The 19,843-nt window shown below is 42.4% G+C and overlaps 1 protein-coding gene and 1 long non-coding RNA gene across 9 annotated transcripts in view; one reads left to right on the forward strand and one right to left on the reverse strand.

The window, feature by feature from the left end:
- kmt2cb (lysine (K)-specific methyltransferase 2Cb) overlaps positions 1-3,923 on the reverse strand; it is a 187,808-nt gene extending 183,885 nt beyond the window's left edge. For 7 of the 8 annotated variants that reach the window (XM_062022643.1, XM_062022645.1, XM_062022641.1 and 4 more), the window contains exon 1: positions 3,166-3,923. The gene's annotated coding sequence lies outside the window, so the exon portion shown is untranslated. The remainder of the gene's footprint in view (positions 1-3,165) is intronic. The other variant, XM_062022646.1, reaches the window with a different exon arrangement.
- Positions 3,924-4,157: 234 nt separating this feature from the next.
- On the forward strand, positions 4,158-16,283 carry LOC133631334 (uncharacterized). The gene is made up of 3 exons (XR_009821446.1): positions 4,158-4,353; positions 15,567-15,833; positions 15,937-16,283. It is a non-coding gene; the product is annotated as an uncharacterized LOC133631334 (long non-coding RNA).
- The last annotated feature ends 3,560 nt before the right edge of the window (positions 16,284-19,843 follow it).

Raw genomic sequence — 19,843 nt, forward strand, 5'->3', positions numbered from 1 at the left:
CATAGAATCATCATACTGCTGTGATTATATGCATCAAGTGTTCATTCAAGCCTAAGGCAAAATATCGAGATATATATTGTGTATCGTGACATGGCCCAAAAATATCGAGCTATTAATAAAAGGCCATATCGCTCAGCCCTAGGCTGTACTATCATTTCTAAATAAAATAATATAGTGTTATCGTAGGAAGATGCAATATATATCGCGATATAGATTTTAGGCCAGATTGCTCATCCCTACTGCAGATTGAAGTTTTAGGCTGCCACAAACACAAAAAAAGCTTGCAAAATCTTAGAGGGACCGATTTCCACACAATGTTACTACTTTTACAATTGCAGCGTGGGTCCTGAAACACCTGTATTACGCACACTGGCTATGAAATCCGTTTGAAAATATAGAAAGGACTGAAGACAAGTTCTCTGGAAGGGAACGATGGTATTCATTAAAGTTGTCTATGGAGTGTTTGCACAGACTTTCCCTGTGGTTCTCCACAGAACCAGAGTGAAGATTGCCGGTTGAGAGCATTTGAGGTGATCACCACCACCACCACCACCACCAACGATGGATGGGCTCCAGTGGACACATGGTAACGTTAGCTTTTGTTAACTCAAGCTGGGGCACAAAGCACTTGCTCACACACACACACACACACACACACACACACACACACACACACACACACACACACACACACACACACACACACACACACACACACACACACACACACACACACACACACACACACACACACACAATACACACACATTGCTAACCAATGGTAGCTGCTAGCCTGTTGTGTTCAACTCTACTACTTAAAAGTAACCAAGAGATGGTCTTAATTTGGGATAACATAAAAAAGAGACTTGTGTGATACGACTTGATGTTATTTTTGGAGAGACATTAGCCCAATGTGGGGAGTTTTAAAAGTCTTAACCTGCTTATTGTGCACTTCTGCAACTCATCGTTGCCGCTCGTAAGTCATGGACCTGTGTTTACATAATAAATGACATGGGGATGATGGCACATAGACTTTCCCTGTGGTTCTCCACAGAACCACAGTGAAGATTGCCGGTTGAGAGCATTTGAGGTGATCACCACCACCACCACCACCACCAACGATGGATGGGCTCCAGTGGACACATGGTAACGTTAGCTTTTGTTAACTCAAGCTGGGGCACAAAGCACTTGCTCACACACACACACACACACACACACACACACACACACACACACACACACACACACACACACACACACACACACACACACACACACACACACACACACACACACACACACACACACACACACACACACACACACACACAATACACACACATTGCTAACCAATGGTAGCTGCTAGCCTGTTGTGTTCAACTCTACTACTTAAAAGTAACCAAGAGATGGTCTTAATTTGGGATAACATAAAAAAGAGACTTGTGTGATACGACTTGATGTTATTTTTGGAGAGACATTAGCCCAATGTGGGGAGTTTTAAAAGTCTTAACCTGCTTATTGTGCACTTCTGCAACTCATCGTTGCCGCTCGTAAGTCATGGACCTGTGTTTACATAACAAATGACATGGGGATGATGGCATAATTAAGCAGACAACTTCCCAGATAAAGATGAAAATCTGTCTCTCACACACACACACACACACACACACACACACACACACACACACACACACACACACACACACACACACACACACACACACACACACACACTCAGTCTCTTGAAAGGAGCGCAACTGTGTTGGTGAACTACAATGCTACACAAGTGGAAGGGGTGCATGGCTCGAGCAATTATTTCACCCAAAAACGAGCCTTGCGTGTGAGTGACTGTGTTGATTGTGATATTTGGCAACATTAATGTACAGCAAGCATGATAAAGTATGAGCAACATAGGGTTTCGTGTAATAGTCCGAGTCATGGACACCCCCTCACCCTCCTCCAACATCAGCCAGGATGTGCATATTGTGCACAACAAAACAAATATATAGATGTAGATTTCTGGGCCAGATTGCTCATCCCTTGAAGTTTTGGCTGCAACAAACACACAAAAAGCATGCAAAATCTTGGAGGGACTGATTTCCACACAATGTTACTACTTTTACAATTGCAGAGTGGGTCCTGACACACCTGTATTACGCATACTGGCTATCGAAATATAGAAAGGACTGAAGACAAGTTCTCTGGAAGGGAACCATGGCATGCGTGAAAGTTGTCTACCACAGTTAAGATTGCCGGTTGAGAGCATTTGAGGTGATCACCACCACCAACGATGGATAGGCTCCAGTGGACACATGGTAACGTTAGCTTTTGTTAACTCAAGCTGGGGCACAAAGCACTTGCTCTCTCTCTCACACACACACACACACACACACACACACACACACACACACACACACACACACACACACACACACACACACACACACACACACACACACACACACACACAATACACACACATTGCTAACCAATGGTAGCTGCTAGCCTGTTGTGTTCAACTCTAAAAAGTAACAAAGAAATGGCCTTCATTTGCGATAACGTAAATAAGACAGACTTGTGTGACTTATACGACTTGATGTTGTTTTCGGAGAGACATTGGCCTTAGTGGGGAGATTTAAAAGTCTTAACCTGCTTACTGTGCACTTCTGCAACTCATCGTTGCCGCTCGTAAGTCATGGACCTGTGTTTACATAATAAATTACATGGGGATGATGGCATAATTAAGCAGACAACTTCCCAAATAAAGATGAGCATCTGTGCCCAACACACACACACACACACACACACACACACACACACACTCACACACACACACACAAAGGCTCCGTCTATTGAAAGGAGCGCAACTGTGTTGGTGAACTACAATGCTACACAAGTGGAAGGGGTGCTTACATAATTGCGTGGATCGAGCGATCATTTCACGCAAAAACGACCCTTGCGTGTGAGTGACCGTGTCGATGGTGTGGTATTTGGCAACATTAATGCACAGCAAGCATGATAGCGTATAAGCAACATAAGGTTTCGTGTAATAGTCCGAGTCATGGAGGCGGCGACACCCCCCACCTCCCCCCACCCTCCAACATCAGCCAGGAGATGCAAAACAAATATTACATGCACAATAAAAAAAACTCTTATTCGGCTTACCTTCCAGCCCTAAGAGTAATGAATGATCCTCTTCATGTCCAGAACACTGGAGGGGATGAAACGTCAAGGGTTGTTTTAATCAACCAGCTAGCTAGCTAGCTAGCTAGCGAGCTAATCAAGCTAGCTAGCCTCTCTCCGGTGAAAGCGCAGCTCTCAAAAACGCATCATGGTACTCCAACGCTGCGAGCTTATTCCCAACTTTGCCCATTTGATGGAGGGGGTGAAGCCTGTTGTAAATCCGACAGAAGCACCCCGCTTCCCTTGCATTTGGGAGGACCGAGGAGGAGGAAGAAGGGGGGGATCACTTTCCTTTCTCCAATGACAGCTGTCGTCGCATGAGTTGGGGTAATGCAGCTAGTTGCTGTTAGCCACCCAAGCAATGTTTTACCATTCACCTCCGGGGAAAGAACAAATCCAAGCAGGTTAGTCACTATTCCATGACAGCGAGGCACCAGGCGAAGGCTTGCGGGTAGAGAGCGAGGGAGAGGGGGGTGCCGCCGCCGCCGAAGGCTTGGTTGGCAACTGGTTCTATTTTCTTCAGCTGCGACAAGCTGCAGGACCCAGCCAGGAGACTCTTGCTGCCACCCTGCCACGCAGTAACAGTCGCCTCGCCACGCATGAACGAGCGAACATAACCTCCACGCAGAGTAAACGGCGAAAATATCGTTAAAAAAATTAAGTTGATGCTTGCGCCTCGGTCCAGTCCGTAACTGTGGCCATAGCTAATGATAAGTGGCACCGAAGCACGACCCTCATCTTGACTACTCAAAAACTAGACCCACCTCTTCTTGTCACAACTGCGACCTATACGTGTTTATGAATTGGCTTTTACACCCCTAATTACACAAGTAGTGGTGGTGATAATCCAGTCGATAAGAAATAAAGGCGAATAACGCGCTATTAACGTGATGACAATTTCTTCAAAATACTCTCTGACCCGGCGGAGCGATATTGGCATTTAGTAAATAAAATAATGGTGGGTCGGACGGGAAACATGGCACCCGGAAGCACTTCTGTCCGGAAGGGAACGTGTAATTTGTTTGAAATGGTCAGAACAAGTGTTTTAAATGTCCCACCACGGACACAAAGCATCTTTTAAAACACTTTTCTGTACACATAACTGCACCAGGATGTGTGACTTTCTCGACATCTGGTGGTTCCGGCTCATCCACATGGCTCCCCTTTAAGGTGCGGACTCCTCATACATATTAACCCAGAGCATATTCGCTTAGAGCTAAGATAACCATCGCTTTCTCTATCTTTTCCCTCATTCCAAAGCAACACATGCTTCGTTTTTTGTATCGCTGTGCTGCTTCTTTTTGCAGAAGTAACCAACAAATACAGGCGCGCGGGGCTGGACGCGAAGGGGTTAAAATTCAAAACGGCCTGGGGGGGGTTCGGCTTCTAGAGGATACTCTACACGTAAAATGCGAAATGAATTGACGCGTATAATTATCTTACAATATTCTACTGTCCCAACTCGTTTTGTTCGAGTGTAAAGAGTAAATTGGAGGAACGGTTTGATTCATGTCTGTAAACAGCAGGCGAAATCAGCAGGCATAATCTTACTTAGACCGCGAGCTCCCCCTAGAGGACAGACTACTAAAACATCAAGCTGTTGTGCATTTTATTTTTATATTTCTCTAATACTCCATCCATCCATCCATCCGTTTTCTACCGCTTGTCCCTTTTGGGGTCGCGGGGGATGCTGGAGCCTCTCTCAGCTGCATCACTTAAAATGTTGTTCAAAAATACCCTTAAAGATCATGTTAACGTTATTATGATAAAATTAAATATAATACACAGGCTCAAATGTCTCAAACTAGCTTTTTTATCTTATGTTGTATTTTTCCTTTGTATAATGTTTGGTAATGCATGTATTATTTGTACTTTTATTTTGTATACTCCTATATGGACCCCAGGAAGACTAGCAGTCGCCTTGGCGTCAGTTAATGGGGATCCATTCAATAAACAATAAACAATCAAATGCCTGCAAAAAAGGACAGTTGCATTGTTTTCAAAGGAATTTTTTTGCAACATTAACAGTATAACACTTTGGGGGTTTTTTCTTCCTGCTGATGTGTTTATGTTTTTTATACTTGAATTCTGGAACCTGATGTGTTTATGTTTGTTATAATTGAATTCCGGAACCGTGCATTCAACCTGACGCTCGCACAGGGAACGCAGCTGCTCCATCTCGCCACAAGATGGCAATGTCGGGCCAGTTGTGCACCCCTATTTTGTTGTTGTTCAAAATCCCAAACAGCCGATGACGTAACCGTGTGGCCTTATGGAGTCAGGCATTGGAAAGCCATAAAGCCAAAACCTCCCTGCTTCCTAGGATAATCAAAAAACGGCTGATTTTGCTTACTGTAATGCCACTGCATGTGCATTTATATAACATGTGAATCCAGGTTTGATCAGTCTTAGTGCTTGTTTCTGCATCAGAAATTTTAACAATAGGAACCTGTTATTTGGATAATTGTGTCGGCCAGTTTTGCAATGGCAAATGTGAGAGACGACACCCACAGGTGTCACTTTCTAAATGACAGTGTGCAGTTGCACCACAAACCACCATTGACCTAATTATCTGGAAGAACACCAAGCAGTACCGCATCTGCTTCTTTTTTAGACTACAGACCAAAAATGATCATGTGGTGCTGTAACTGTTGTATCTGTGAAGGCTTCCAAAACTGCCCAATTTGGCCTTTGTTTTGGAGACTAGACTGAGGAACAATATAGCAGGCAGCCGCAGAGGGCAGCATGGTTCTGTTTTATACAACACTTCAATAAGACTAAACCGCCCATACATATTTTCATCAAAAACATGCACCAGGGGATAGGTTGATTGGCAAAACTAAATTGGCCCTAGTGTGTGAATGTGAGTGTGAATGTTGTCTGTCTATCTGTGTTGGCCCTGTGATGAGGTGGCGACTTGTCCAGGGTGTACACCGCCTTCCGCCCGAATGCAGCTGAGATAGGCTTCAGCACCCCACGCAACCCAAAAAAGGGACAAGCGGTAGAAAATGGATGGATGGATGGATGGATGGAGGGATCATTGTTCTTCCTTTGAATATGTCCTGCTCAAATTTGAAGAGGCTCATGCTGAGTTGCAATACCATCATGCTGGTTCAGCGAAAAAAAAATATTGAATTAATTACATGCTGATTAGATACGGGCTTAAGGAGCTCTAGCTTACATTGATACACTTAATTAATGCCCATTGGCTGTTAGCATTGAGAATAATGTTTTTTTCCCAGAGCCATTGTGGAACTGACAGACTAAACTGGCCCTTTTGCAAGCTCCATGCAACTAGCCATTTATTAAAGTGTTAGAAAATATTAAACTTAGCTTCGCTTTGCTTTCATAAATATTTGTTGATTTACCAAAGCCTTTGCAATGATATATGATTCATCTGTAGCTGTACAAAGTTGGAGTAAAAGAGCAATAACAGTGTGTAAGGTTGAAAACCACTCAGTGTTGCAGACTCGCACGACAGACAGCTGCCAGGTGAGCATATGGATTATATTCATAGAGAAACATGAAACCAGATACTGGCAGCCGCTCTTTGTGTGCATGAGAATAGGTATTGTATGAATCAGGTGCGTGATAATTACCTGGACTCGAGCTAATCATTTTCCGTGCTTTATCACAATGTGTTCGAAAACATTACGCTCAGTGAAGACCTCAGAGAGTCAACAAAATCCCCAAAGCCTTCAGGATAGTGAAGCTATTTTAATCTTTAATTTTGGGGAGAGATAATGATTGAATATTTCAAATACTTTGCCGTCGTTAATTCCCTCTGGTGACTGGGAGTTTAAGCTCAACGGAGAATGACGTTAAGTTACCGTTTTTAAACGTGGAAAGTTTTAGTGAAAAGCATACCAAGGGGCAAGGAAATTTCTGAATGATGAAAATACAAGTACAACTTAATGAATCCTAACATTTTCAGAGGTATGTTGGCGTCTGTCATGACAACCTTGGAGTCAGATAAATGCAGGAGAATTCAATCAATCAATCAATCAATGTTTATTTATATAGCCCTAAATCACAAGTGTCTCAAAGGGCTGCACAAGCCACAACGACATCCTCTGTACAGAGCCCACATAAGGGCAAGGAAAACTCACCCCAGTGGGACGTCGATGTGAATGACTGTGAGAAACCTTGGAGAGGACCGCATATGTGGGTAACCCCCCCCCCCCCAATTGACACCGTCCGCTTGAACTTAAAAAAATAAAGCCATTTTGTTAAAAAGCTATGATTGTATTCTACAGCGAAACACAATAAACTTATTTATTGTTTACTGGATGTGCTTTTTTAACTGGTCCATTTGTGGACTTTATCATATTATAGTATGAAATACTTTAAGTGTTAGGGTTTGTTTCTATTGTACAAACCCCAAAACAAGTGAAATTGGCACGTTGTATAAATCGTAAATAAAAACAGAATACATTGATTTGCAAATCCTTTTCAACTTATATTCAATTGAATAGACTGCACAGACAAGATATTTAATGTTCAAACTGGAAAACTTTGTTATTTTTTGCAAATATTAGCTCATTTGGAATTTGATGCTTGGAACATGTTTCAAAAAGCTGGCACAAGTGGCAAAAAAGACTGAGAAAGTTGTGGAATGCTCATCAAACACTTATTTGGAACATCCCACAGGTGAACAGGCTAATTGGGAACAGATGGGTGCCATGATTGGGTATAAAAGCAGCTTCCATGAAATGCTCAGTCATTCACAAACAAGGATGGGACGAGGGTCACCACTTTGTGAACAAATGCGTGAGCAAATTGTCCAACATTTTAAGAACAACATTTCTCAACTAGCTATTGCAAGGAATTTAAGGATTTTCCCACCTACGGTCCGTAATATCCTCAAAAGGTTCAGAGAATCTGGAGAAATCACTGCACGTAACATTGAATGCCCGTGACCTTCGATCCCTCAGGCGGTACTGCATCAAAAAGTGACATCAGTGTGTAAAGGATATCACCACATGGGCTCAGGAACACTTCAGAAAACCACTGTCAGTAACTACAGTTGGTTGCTACATCTGTAACTGCAAGTTAAAACTCTACTATGCAAAGCAAAAGCCATTTATCAACAACACCCAGAAACGCCGCCGGCTTTGCTGGGCCTGAGTTCATCTCAGATGGACTGATGCAAACATGCAAGCTCAACACAGAAAGAACTAAAGCAAGGGAATCGAACCCAGGACCTTCCTATTGCGTTTGTCCTAAATACCAAAATTATTCAGCTTGTTCAATGTTCAGTTGCAGTTTAATGTAATGCATCACATATTTCCAGTTGTTTCATTACAGAACGTCCGAAAAGGAGTAGGAAGAAGCAGAGCTTATAGAAGAGCTGTTTTCATCATCTATAAATTGTGGTCATTTTGATGTTCTTCCTTGCAATATGCATGTTAAACCAATTAATGGTAATGGTGTTCTTGATGTATTTTTTGTTTTAAAAACTTTGAGCAAGTTGCAAACAGCCCCTTTAATTCAATCCCCGCTTGCTAGTGAACTAAAAGCCCCATAAGTGGCCTATAGCAAAACACTTTTCAAAAGTCAAAGAATAAGCAAAATACTTTCAGGTCTGATGTAAACTGTTTCCGTTCTGTTGTCTCTTTCATGTTTTTTAACATTTACTTAGGGTACGCTTTTCTTTCCCTACAAAAAACCACGGAATCTTAACAGGTTGCCGTTGTAGCTCACAGCATTCAGGACCCTTGTTATGACTATTTTTTCCAGAAAATATCAGTTCAATTGTACGACATCAGGGGGATTTGACCTTAGAGATTCCCTTTTATTGCACATGTTTTTTCGTACTGTGCCTTTCCCTACACTCCCTTTTGAATGCTGCATTGAAATCCCATATGTGACAATGAAGTTTGTCACATCCGCAACTCAATGGGAGATATCATTGTATTAAACTAAATCTGTCTTAAAAGAACATGAAATTGTGTGACCCAAGATAGCGAGACTATCTCCTGAGCCATATGCACCAATAGGAGAGAATTTGTCGTTCTTTTTCTCCCATGAGCCTTTCTTGTACTGTAGTACAGCTTTTTCGGTGTTCTTCCAAACTTGATGAACAATTATTTTGGCCACGACTGAAGGTGCTAATTAGAATCTATTTATAATCATGGGGGAAGATAGCCAAATAAGAGCTACAGGGATGGGGGAGCAGGGTGATCACTTGCCTGTCCAAAAAAGAATAAAACAGTCTTCATGCAGAGATATTTGAAATCATGAGTCTTTTTTTCTTAAAATTGGATAGTGTTTGTGTTGTCTAGCTATAGCTAATGGAATAGAGCAACAGTTCAGGTGATGGTCTAAGCCCCAATAGGCTACTGTTTATTATCAGATTTAGGTTTATTTTGAAAGGTTTAAAGGCAAATATAAAAGCGATCATGAAAATATATTAAATAGGATGGAGTGGATTTTTACACTCTTGAAAAGAATATTTAAAAAAAAGTTTAAACCATTTATCATCACCAAGAGGTTATTGCTACCTCACTTAACGTGAAACTTACGGTATCAAGTGATCGGAGGCACATCATGTCTTAACATTCGAGGGGTTCACAAATTAGGCATTATTCCGTGAAAGACAGAGTTGGATTTATTCGTACATTCATTGACGTAACGAGTGCCGTTCTGCTCTGATTGTGACGCTAATGAGAAAAAGGATCGATAAGTTTGTTTTCAATTTCCTGCTACAAATATTAGTCTCATCTACAATTCATGTCTGCAGTTTTTTTTATGGTGTGAAGTTCATATTTTGTCTCAATTTTTAGCTGTATACGTCCCCATTGTTCGGCAACGTTTGCTAGCGATACCAATATTCAATATATGCTGTTGAGCCTACGAGAGATGTATTCATCTACTTTATTAATATTATTAAGGATATTTTGTTGATGCTAACAAATATCACCAAAGACACTATAATGTGATCATCCGTGTCGAATAAAGCACTTGCCTTTCCTTCACAACAACTAAGTTCTTGTTTCTGTTATGAAAATCGACAACGAATGGTGGATTGGACCAACAATCACATTATTTATTACTAGGACTTAACATGACGTTAGTTTATTTGCACAACCAGGTCTTCGCAGTTATACTTCAGGCATAGCAACCACAAAAGAACAAAAAACTAATGCGATCTCTTGTCCTTTTCTTACGTTTAGTTCTGCCATCAAACATTACTAATATAGCCCGATTGCATCACAGAAAGTTTCTCAAACAAATCAAATGTTCAAACAAACATTTTACAAATTTGTCGCTAGCAGACACAAGAATGGTCCGGTTGTATTTCACAAAATGATGAAAGTGATATTTTTAAAAGCCATTTCCTTCGACGCACTTTTGTTTTTTCCCTGACTTAATTACCTTTATGAACCACTTCTTTCGGGACTCTATGAAAACTATTTCGTATCTCTCTGTTTGAACGACTGGAACACCCAAGAACAGAACGGCAATACGGCATTTTCTGATCAAACTACACTCACTCTCACTTGCTTTATTGCTACGCAAACGCTGCTTGACCATCGTGAGAATTAAGCCGCGAAGAAGAAAAACGAACTTGACGTCATATTCAACCCTCCTATGGTTTCTGTTCTTTCATAGAGTCCTGAAAGAAGTGGTTCATAAAGGTAATAACGTCAGGTAAAAAAACAAAAGTGGGTCAAAGGAAATGGCTTTTAAATATATTTATTTCACCATCTTGTGGATTACAATCAAACCATGCTTGTGTCTGCAGCGATCACTGTAAAATGTTTGATTGAACATTTGATTAGTTTGAGAAACTTCCGGAGAAGTCACTTCACTTCTTCTATATCAGTAGTGTTTGAGAGCAGAACAGACAGCGAGGTAAATAAGTGAAGTGAAGTGAATTATATTTATATAGCGCTTTTCTCTAGTGACTCAAAGCGCTTTACATTGTGAAACCCAATATCTAAGTTAAATTTTTAAACCAGTGTGGGTGGCACTGGGAGCAGGTGGGTAAAGTGTCTTGCCCAAGGACACAACGGCAGTGATTAGGTTGCCAGAAGAGTGGATCGAACCTGGAACCCTTAAGTTGATGGCACGGCCACTCTACCAACCGAGCTATACCGCCCCAAATAAGGTTTAGTATGTGTGCTTCACAATACGAAGGTCCTGGGTTCGATCCACAGACTCGGGGTCTCTCTGTGTGAAGTTTGCATGTTCTCCCCGTGACTGCGTGGGTTCCCTCCGGGTACTCCGGCTTCCTCCCACCTCCAAAGACATGCACCTGGGGATAGGTTGACCAGCAACACTAAATTGACCCTAGTGTGTAAATGTGAGTGTGACTGTTGTCTGTCTATCTGTGTTGGCCCTGCGATGAGGGGCGACTTGTCCAGGGTGTACCCCGCCTTCCACCAGAATGCAGCTGGGATAGGCTCCAGCAACCCCCGGAAGCAGTAGAAAATAGATGGATGGATGAGAGAAGAAGTAAATGTAAGAAAAGGACAAGAGATCACATTTGTTTGTGTTCTTTTGTGGTTGCTAAGCCTGAATATAACTACCAACTACGTCATGTTAAGTCCTAGTAATAAATATTGTGATTGTTGGTCCAATCTACTGTATTTTCGTTGTCCATTTTCATTACAGAAACTAAAAGCTTAGTTGTTTTTGTGCAGGAAATCCAAGTGCTTTAGGTCATAGTGACTTTGGTGCTATTTGTTAGCATCAAGAAAATATCCTTTATAAAATTAATAAAGTGGATAAATAAATCTCTCATAGGCTCAACAGCATATATTAAAGCTTGATATCGCTAGCAAACATTGCCGAACAATGGGTACATATACAGCTAAATAATGACAAAATATGAACTTCATATTATAAAAACAACTTCAAACATAAATTGTAGATGAGACTATTTTGCACAGGAATTCAACTGCAAACAAACGTATCCTTTTTCCCATTAGCGTTAAGATCACAGCAGCACGGCGCTCGTTATGTCAATCAAATTCGTTACTTAGCAATGCACAAATAAGTCCAACTTTGTCTTCCTCCTGATGTAATAACATGATAGGCCTTGAATCTTTTCTTCTCTAAATACCGTAAGTGTCAAATGAACTGAGGTCTTAGCGATCTGTAACGTCTTGGTAATGAGTGTATAAATCCGAATCATCCAATTTTAAATATTTTTTTCATAATATACACCCAAATCTGCACTGATTCAGGTAAATAAACAGTAGCCTAATGGGGCTCTAGACCATTGCCTGAGACCCAGAGGTGCCCGGATGTGCCTCACGGTCACGTGATTGCAACCCACCTGTAGCAATCTATAGTCCTGGTCACAATAATAAACTGCAACCAGTGGTGATGTTCAGTGCAAGAGCTCTGAAGATCTGGGGAAAGTGGAGTTACCCCTTAATCACCATCACTCCGAGGTTTACACTGACCTGGAGTGATAGTACTGTCAGGGATGCCCCTCATGGACAATAGTGGACCTTGATGTTGGTGACCAGTCACAGCTTCCATCCCAGCGTATACACCCAGCCATCTTGACTTTGTCATACAGGGAGGGTCTTACTTGAATGTAATTTACATGCTAGTCATCTTAATCACGATGCATGAAGATGGTCCTCTTCCCCTTACAGTAGGGAGGACAAACAACATTCTATAGAGCAAAGTCATTTTCATTAGGACTTGGACCCAACAACATCCCAGAAGACCGAACCTTACTGAATCCTAAGTCTTCTTCTACCATTAGATCCACCCAGGTTCAAATATCCTGGATTTTTTCCTTTGGTTCTGAGAGCCACCAATATGAAGATTTCATGGAGCTCCACTTCAACAGCATCTGTTAGATTTTTGAGCTCTGTGACAACACACTTCACTTCCATTGCTACAGTACTCCTTGAATATGTTTTTCATGGTCGCTTTAAAGCTGCAGTGTAGTTTGTATGTGAAAGTCACTTCTTGATTCATATGAGGTAAAGAAAGCATATATAAGCAGTTATATAGCATAGATTATCAAGGGTGAATACTATGGAAACGAAACATGAGTAACCTTACAGAAGTCACTGTGAAGCTGGCATACATAACACAGAGCCATTACAGTGGTACCTCAGGAGATAAGAGTTGTCTCTCAGCTAATTGTTATGCTTGGTTGCAAATAAAAACTTGAGTTACAAGCATCACCGCCATTAATTGACAAAGCAAATGTCATGGATAGGGTTGGGTATCGTTTGAATTCGAACGATTCCGATTCCTGACGATTCTCGACTCCGATTCTTTTAAGAGGCAGGGTCAAAAAAAAGTTTAGGATATTTTAAATGAGCTAGCTAACCTACAGTCTTTCTGAATGAAATAGTCTGACATTCTCCATCAATTTTAATTCTATTAACTTTTTATGAACTTTAACTAGAATATAAACTAGAATATAAATATCAAATCTATGAACTTGAATATAAATATTATAAATTATGAATACATTTTCCCAGGGGTACACTTTCCTCAAGAGAGCTTTATTTTTGAAAACCTCATGAAAACACATTTACACATAAGTATATGATGCTGCAGGAAACCTCATGAAAACACCTTTACACATAAGTGTATGATGCTGCAGGAAACCTCATGAAAACACCTTTACACATAAGTGTATGATGCTGCAGGAAACCTCATGAAAACACATTTACACACACAAGTGTATGATGCTGCAGGTACTTAAAAATGTTACCGTGCTCCCACTGATGGGCTAACCTGGTGGAGAAAAGCAAATAAACAATAAGAAACAACTTGCAAAACCCAGTCCAGATTAGCAGCAGGTACAGTATAAAATCAGAGACAGTTCTTGTTTAAGAAAATGACCATATCCGCCTTCTCAGGCAGGATGCGTGAGTGTTCTGGACAGATAGTGTCTCCTGCTGTGGAAAATACACGTTCGCTGGGTGTGGAAGAAGCTTGAACGCATAAATAGAAAGCTAGATCTGACAGCAAAGGTTAAGTCTTTTGTTGGTTCCACCAGACCACCACCATGCAGCAGGGTCGTCAGACATAAGTATCGGTGGAACGTCCTGGTACATCTGCAGCTCTTTCTCCACTCGTTTCTTGATGGACATGGAGCTCTGTTATTTCGCGGTTATTTCATTTTTTTTTGTAAAGTAAAGCCACTTTCGACCGCCGACGCCCGCTATCCATGCTTGAGCTTGACTGACTCGCTCGGCTATGCTAACACTTCCGGCGGTGGGCGCTTCTTCGTTGGTGTTCAGCGGCTTCTTCTTCCGGTTTGGCGGGCATATTTTTTTCCGGTCGGCGGACTGGGTATCGAAAATAGGAATCGAAATTTAAACTTTTGAACGATTCCGGGAGAATCGGAAAGTTAGTCCCGGTTCCAATCGATACTCGATACCCAACCCTAATAATGGATGTCAGGCTTGTCACTGACAGTTTGGTTATGTTTGTGTTTTCCTCTGTGTTTGTGTTTATTTCCTGTCAGTGCTCTTATTTTGGGTTCCATTTTCTGCATGTCTCCCTGAGCGCTCGTTTCTCTCACTTGGCTACTATTTATGCCTGCCTCGCCCCAGTCAGGGCTCGATTATTGTATCCTGTTGCCTGGTCTTGAACCCCAAGATGCAGAGATGGCAGGCGTAGCGCAGGAAAACATGACTGTAATGTCAAAAAACAAATAGTGCACATGCAGGGAAAACAGGAACTAGGAAACAGGCAACAGGATAACAGGTTACAGGAAACAGGCAACAGGATACAGCCAACAGGAAACAGGATAATAGGTTCCAATCATCGAGCCCTGACTGGAGGGCGAGGCAGGCATAAATAGTAGCCTGATTGGCAATTGCAACCAGGTGTGCCAGGCTGCCAATCAGGGACAGGTGAGGGAAACGAGCGCTCAGGGAGACATGCAGGAAATGGAACCAAAATAAGACCTGTACATTATCATGACATTAGTGTACTCTAGTTGTTAGTATTACATTCTTTTGTATTGTTTTCTTACAAAATGTATTTTCTAAAAGTTTGTTTAGTTTTTTTAGAGGCATGTTGCATGTTAAAATGGTGCTGTTTTAGGGGGTAAGTACCAATTAACTTGATTTCAATTCATGTCAGTGGGAGAGGTGGATTTTAGATACAAATGTTTTGAGTTAAGAGCTCCGTCACAGAACTAATTAAGCATGGAAGTTGAGGTACTACTGTACTGACTTAATAGCTAGCAACACAAGTAAGTAGCACGTATCTTGACTACATGTGTATGTACAAACCTTGTTGTCTGACTTTTGGCTTTCCTCAGAAAGTTCAAAAAGTACAGTGGCCATAGAAAGTTAAAAAGGTGTGATTTTTGGCAAAGCTTTACATTAGAAAAAGCTGCTAAACTCTCAGTAACATGATGTCTATGAATATTCTCATTCATCCAGGGCATTCAATCGATCCCAACAGGACTGTTTTGTCATGATGCGGAGTCGAACCCACGTTTCCTCTGCAGCTGGAGCTGCAGGCACTTCTGTTAACCCCTCTGCTGGCAGCACACTCAGACACACCTCTGCTCGCGCTGAGCACAACACGCCCACACAGCAACAAGCCTGCAAGCAATCAGTCATCAGAGCACCTGGACCTGACGAGGGGGAGCGGCATAAAGACCAGCGGACCCAAGGAACCTTTGCCAGAACGTCGCTAACCTTCCAGTAAGCATCACGTCTGGCATTCCTTTCCCAGTGATTTCCTCGTCCTTGTTTTGCTCTCTCTCCGTGTTTTCCCCCTGGTTCATGCCCTTTTGTATTTCCACAGTGACTCTCCTGACCTCCGTGATCGTGCCTTGTCACTCGACACCCATCCGGATTTCTAACTGCCCTCCTCGATCCACGACCTCCCTGCTCGGACCTAGACCACGCTGCCCTGCTCTTGCCCACGACCACTTGCCTGTCCACGAACTGCCTCTTCGCCTTTCCCCTTGGATAACGACGAAAGATACAACCAACATTTACAGACAACAACCCTTGGTAACATTTACATTATTAATTTTACACATAGTCAACACTCACTCACTTTGAGTAGCATACACACGCCACGTATTCATCAAAGGTTTCAAATAAACCTTGTAAACCTCAGTCCTGCCCTGGTTGTCACCTCCTTCCCTTCTCTGATACACAACAGTACGTTCTGGCCAACATGTCGGAACCAGGCGACAGCAGCAAGCCCCAGGCCCAGATAGCCATATCTTCCGACCTAGCTATCCTTAGCTCCGTCGTTAGCGAACACCAGGTTCGGTTTACTGCCTTTGAGGATCATCTTGAGAGAGCTTTTACCAGACTTTATTCCAAGCTGGACAACATGTGCCCCGGGGCCAGTTCTGGACCGGTGGTACCTCCACGTGCTTCTCCAGTTCCTGGACCCGAATACAGCATTCTGGAACGAGAGCCCAGGATTGCCAGCCCTTTGAAGGGGACTTTGAACTTTGTAGAGGGTTTTTGGTACAATGTGACCTCATTTTTCAGCACCAGCCCTCCCGTTATTCCTCAGACGGCGCCAAGATTGCATTTATTTTCTCCTTACTTTCCGGCCCGGCTCTCAAGTGGGCTACTGCTGCAGTCGACAGGACCATTGGGCTCAACGCCGACTATTCTGCGTTCCGTGCAGAATTTCGGGCTGTCTTTGATCACCCCAAGGATGGGGGGGACGCGGCTGGACGTCTACACTCCATTTCGCAGGGTTCACGTTCCGCGGCAGCCTATACCCTGGAATTCCGGACCCTGGCGGCGGACAGCGGTTGGGGGGACCGGGCGCTCCAAAGCGCATTCCGCCGCGGCCTCTCTGAAGAGATTAAGGACGGTCTACTGAGAGACAGACCTACTTCCTGCAAGGACCTCATCGAACTAGCCCTCCAATTTGACCTAAGACTTTGTGAGCGAGCAGCAGAACGAAACCAGAGAACTACCTCAATGGCAGTCCTGGTGAGCCATACTTTATTTCCCCGTAATGAGGAAAACCCAGACATACTGCTACCCGCTATTCTGGCCTGGGACCTGTAGTGGATTGTCCGAAGCTTAAGCAGGCAACAAAAGTAGTTTAGTACAACAAATTTATTTACCCATTATCAGAAGTGCAGGTTGAATTAAGTTGTCCGTGCTAGCAGACACAATGTACTCCAGAGCACACAAGACACACACAAGCCAAAATCACCCCCGAGTTCCGGTCTTCTGCCATTTTTTTATATGTCTGTTGTGCGTCATCGTTCCTTATCGAGTGCGTCAAATGTCTTGTTTGCTTTTCCTATCTGTTCCATAACAACTGGAATCCTTTAGACAGTCAACACATTCTGTAGACAGGTTGGCACGACTTAATATTCACTTTTGTCCCACAACTGGTCCATTCACTGGCACAAAATACAAGAGTATTGAAAATGAGCGGACATTCTTAAAAGACAAGAAATATAGGTCAAAAGGTCAGAAATTCTACTACATACCCGCCTTCCAGGGTCTTAAGACCCTGGACCAAAACAATTTCTGATATAGACCACTAACTTAAATCTCTACCGCAGATAGAGGCAAAAACCTCAATGTTTTTATACGAGGCAAAAATTCCGTCTACCGTCTATGACCCTCCTTCAGAGCGATCGCTGTTACCAGCCTGCAGTAAAACCATCTCACAGAATACAATTAGTGGCCTACCCTTTGATTTAGTAAAGGAATAACAAATACTTTGATCATGAACATCATTGAACATAAATAGATGAATGTATATAGACTTATGACTGTAAGACATTTGCAAAATATTTTTCCCGGCATTTGCAATGAATGTAGTTTCCAATATTGTTAATTATCAATTGATTTTGAACACACAACTGAATTTCGTATGAGTCCATGTTCGATTAATGCTCGTATAGATGGCTCGGTGGTGCCTCAGGCTGGTGGCCTGCCGACACCTCGTTGGGCTTTCGGCTGCCCTGGTGAAGAAAGAGATCCACTCAAACAGTCTGTCTCTGTCTCTTCTTGGGGTGTGGTTCAGTCCATTGGGCAGACTGTTCAGTGGCATGTGCGTACTGGCCGAAATTGGGGAAAACTCAGGTAGAGTTGGAGCTGTGGGGGCTTTGGGGAAGGCTGGGGCAGAGTATGGGGCGTGGGGCTTTGGTCCAGGCCCTCACCCTTGCTTCAGGCCTCCTCGCTGCTTCGGCACTCCCGACACTTCTTTCCACAGCTGCTGGAGTCCCGGTGGACCCGTTGGCTGGCAACCTTAGTTGTTCTCGTCATCGCTGGCAAGGTGTTGTCTCTGCTCTCGGTTCCTTCTAGTCAGGTATCGGGTGTTGGTCCTGGATTGGCTTTGACCGTGCCCCTCTTAGCGAGTGCAAGGGAATCTGGAGTGGCTGCTTTCATCCTCAAATCTGCACAGAGGAACTGGCACACAAATTCTACATTTTGCAAACTTACCATTTTGGTCTCATGGTCTTTCCACCTTCCTATGAAGCTGCTGGTCCTGAGAAGTGCTGATCTTGTGACTGAAGAAGATTAACCTGTTTTCTTAAAATAGGTGCCGTTGTTTGACCTAATCTTTTTGGGGAAACCATGTCGGGATATTAGATCATTCACAAAGCATTTAATTACTGAATTGGCACCCTCCTTTGAGGTTGGGGTTGCTTTCGCCAACCACTGCAATTGTCAATCTAAATCATTACGTTCCTTTATCCTTGTACCGGATTGATCATATCGATTTAAATAAAACCTCAACACGCTCAAACTTGACCCAATCCAAACTCACCTCCCCCCTCTGTCCCTCTCACAGGGACAGTGTTAGTCGTAGTAATAGTATTAGTAGTTTCAGAAACATCCAAGAAAAAGAAAAGACAGCTGATAGTCAAGCGCAGCAAGAACAGAGGCGGAGGACAGGTCATGTTTGAGGTCACTGTTCGCTTTTGCAATAGTACTTTGATATTTTACAACACCTAGTGAATTATTGTGGCCTCAATAATTCACTAAATAGTTGTATTTAATTTAGTCTATCTATGATGGGACAATGCACAGAAACATTAAGTTCAGAAACAGATATGTTCTGTACCAGATTATATCTAAATAGCTACTTTCCATCTGCAGTCCCTGGCTACCTAAATTAAGGGGATCCACAAATCAAGCAACAAAATTATGACACTAATTAATCATAATAAATATATACATTCATAGTAATCAATAATTAATCAAAAAATAATCATACTGTAGCATGTAATCAGATTAAGAGAAGTCCTAAAATACCCCTTCATGGACACATACTTAATATACAATACAACCACACCTTATTTACATCATCATACAAAGACAATACATGCTCTTGTTCACATCTGTCATCATTCGTAAAATCAACCAAGATTTTAACAGCCATACCTCACAATTTACAACAAAAATGCTCTCATGGATAAATATAATACTCATTAAATTGATGTGTCAACATAATGCCCCTCTTAGTGACCGTGTGAGCAGCCTTGATTGCTCCAAAGCCACCTCCCAATTTCAAATCTTCTATTCCTTTTGTTATAACGTGGAGAAGGCCAATCGGTCTGTACATGTTCTGGTCCTCTTTATTTCCTGCTTTATGGATTTAATCATAGTAGCAGTTTCTCGACGTGGTAGGTAAAGTGTTTTCCGTTTAATTTATTTATCAATCGTTGTTATACGAGCAATAATACAATCCTTATATGTTTTTAGGAAGA

Source organism: Entelurus aequoreus, linkage group LG16 (genome assembly GCF_033978785.1).
Source record: "Entelurus aequoreus isolate RoL-2023_Sb linkage group LG16, RoL_Eaeq_v1.1, whole genome shotgun sequence".
Taxonomy (NCBI): Eukaryota; Metazoa; Chordata; class Actinopteri; order Syngnathiformes; family Syngnathidae; genus Entelurus; species Entelurus aequoreus.